The following is a 3279-nucleotide window of genomic DNA, read 5'->3' as shown; positions in this document are numbered from 1 at the left end:
CACGGAACAGCAGCAGTGTATGGCCCAGAGTGACGAGTACCAGTTAGACATTGATATTCCAAGGCAGTACTTTGCAACACGAAGAGCAGTACTGCATAGGAAGCACGACCTTTTCTTCCTGTTATAGGGATGACCATGCAGCTGCATGTCAAAGAACAAGAAGCTATCACTACAAGAGCTCACTACGGAAAAGCAGACTGTGCTGTAACCAGGTGCCATGGAAAGTGAGCCCACATCTCAAATGTTAAAGAGAGTTAATCTCCTGTCACATTATCAGGTCATGTTTTAACAAGTACTAGCCTTCATGCATCTTTATTTTACAAAGAATTTGTCTGAAATTCAATGAAGAGAAACTGTGACTGGCTGAGTTAATCACAGTGCAACACAGAAGCACATAACATTAAGTTTGCTCCACTGGAAGTAACAGAATTACAAATTTTCATTTGAAAAGTCTGAAGGAACTCATCAGTTAAAAAACACTACATAAGTGTTCATACATTTTCTTCTTTTCTACAGATGAATAAAGATGCCTCTGTTTATAAAGAAAACTCTTTGTAACTGCAACAGCAGGCAGCACAGCTCAGTGGAATTGAACATATTCAATTCATAGCCCAATTTTAGAAATTCTTCACATCCATAAATTTACAGGGATTATGCATCTGAATTCTGCTCTTTATATATTCAATGGCAATCATGATACAGAGTCCCACCTGCATTCTGTGGGCTTCACTACATGCCACTCCAAACTGTATAAAAGGTGCAAACATTCCAATTTATTCAATTTCATCTTTGATTCCACCAGTGTACATTTTTAGAATGTATGACCTCAGTCCTTATTCAGTTGCTTATAAAACCAATTATAACTTGAGTAGCTCCTTAAAAAGTCACTAGTTCCACAGAAAAGACATCAACAAGTGAAAACTCCTCATTTTCAGAAGATAAATTCCCTTATTCTTCAGGACAGAAGCTATTCCACAATTGTTTCAATGCAGCAGAATCTACAAGGGCTCCAGTTCACCAATACAAATATTCATGGTATACACACAATTCTGCTGCTTGCTTCTGGCATTATTAAATGCACTACATTCAGCTGAAAGCACCCGTATTTCCATGTTGTACTACCTTAAACACTCCTGTAACAAACAGAGATTACACTCTTTATACAAAGCTGTGGAAAAACCGTTGTTACACTTTCCCATCTTAGAAAATGGCTTAAGCACTGCACCTATCCACCTAAACTGAAGGCAGCTTTGAAATTTATCTTCATCAACTGGAGCAAACTTAACACCGCTGACAGTGCCAGAACCTTACTCTGCAACAAGCAGAGTCTGTGCCACATTACTTGTAGCTTAAAGCTGACAATGACAGTGATCAATACATGAGGTAGATAACCTGCTTTTGAATAAACAAATTTGGGTGTTAAGCAGAGCAAGAACGTTTCTGGAAGCATGCCTCAGTGTCACCAGTGCAAATTCCTCTGCAGGAGAGGCTGACCTAGCTGCAACATCCCAGGAAAATTCTGACAGCAGTGGTACCTACATTTGATAAGCTAGATAAGCTCTGTGCACTACATCGTGCAGCCTTCCCTCTAAGCAATCCAAAACGTTAAGTCCTTGGGCTCTTTTTAAGCCCATGACTATTTAACATGCTGAACTTCATGGCTTTAATGTCAGTCAAGAACACTGAGATTTTTAGAGACAAGTCTTTTGCTAGTATTGATGATGTAAATACAATCAAACAGAGCCTATGTCAGTCTCCCAGGAGCTAGAACACACCTTACCTACACCATTTCCTGCAAAGACATTTGATTGAGAACTATTTGATTTAAAGCATCTTAGATTAGAAAAACAAACAAGAGAGCTGAAGATTCTCTCCCAGCTCCTCCTTATCCAGCTTCCTACTCAACAACTCGCTTAGATTATTCCAGATTTTCTACCACTCAGTCACAAAATGGTTGAGGCTGGCAGGGACGTCTGGAGGTCATCCTGTCCAATTCCCTGCTCAAGCAGAGCCACCTAGGGCAGGCTGCCCAGGAACACACCCAGACACAGCTTCTGAGCATCTCCAAATACGGAGTTTCCACAATTTCTCCAGGCAACCTGCTCCAACGCTCAGTCACCCTCACAGCAGGAAAGTGTTATCTTAAGTTCAGGTTTTCGTTTGAACCCACTGCTTCTTGTCCTGCCCCTGAGTACCACTGACAGCAGCCCAGCTCCAGCTTCTCGACATCCTCCCATTGTCCAGGCCCTCATTCTGAGCTTTCTCAACAGTGAACAATTCCAGCAGTTCCCTTCAGCCTTCTCCAGTCCCTCAGTTATCTCAGTGGCCCCTCACTGGACACGATCCAGTAGCTCTGTTTCTTGTACTAGAGAGCCCAGAACCAGACACGGTACTGCAAATGTGGCCTGATCAGTGCTGAGATGACTCATCTCATCTAAACTGAAACCTTCATCTAATATTCCTTAAGATTACTCTTACATTATTCCTTCTATTAGTCTTGAACTACAGGCAGTGAAGTGGCATCTTCTCAGCTCAGTCCCCATTTCACCCATCACTATTCTGCTAGATACTTCCTCTGATAAGCTCTGTCCTACTTCTGCTGGTTTCCCACTGAATCCAAATGCTCAAGTTCTGCTGCTTATCCTCTACTAGATTCTTCCTCTAGATACTCCTTTAGTTCATCAACCAACATTATACTGAATTCAACCTCTAACCCTTCAAAACCCTTTTCTAATCCTTTAAGTCATCCAACAACTGGTGATCCCCTGAACAGCAAACCAGAGAAAGATGTAACTAAAATCTGAGCTGAATTAGCCCCTTAATGCTGCCAGCAAAGATAAATACATACATTAACATACCTACATTATTATGGAGACAAATGAATGCCAAGGCAGTGAACAGGACGAGAGCTTTGTTCTTACTTTCCCTTAAGTAAATACTGAACACAGGATCTGTTCTGCTTTACAGGTCAGCATTTTATGCAGTAGAACATATACAGAGAGATTGAGTAAGAGCTCCCAGCACCTCCGAGAAGACTTTCAACACACTACAGCAAGCAACATCACAATCCAAAAGACCACCAGCACTATGGTAAAAAAAGATTACTTCAACAATTTTATTATATAATTGTTTCCTCTAACTCCAAGAAGCATCCAGGCTTCAAGAACTATTTAAGTTATCTGAGCCTTCAGGGGCTCTACCCCCCAAACAAACAGGTGACGTGAATTTGGGAGTGTCTAGATTATGTATGCAGCTGTTCTTATCTGGATGCAAGAAAAA

Source organism: Apaloderma vittatum, unplaced genomic scaffold (genome assembly GCF_000703405.1).
Source record: "Apaloderma vittatum isolate BGI_N311 unplaced genomic scaffold, ASM70340v1 scaffold8382, whole genome shotgun sequence".
In the NCBI taxonomy this organism is placed as follows: domain Eukaryota; kingdom Metazoa; phylum Chordata; class Aves; order Trogoniformes; family Trogonidae; genus Apaloderma; species Apaloderma vittatum.
This window is presented reverse-complemented; position numbering follows the sequence as displayed.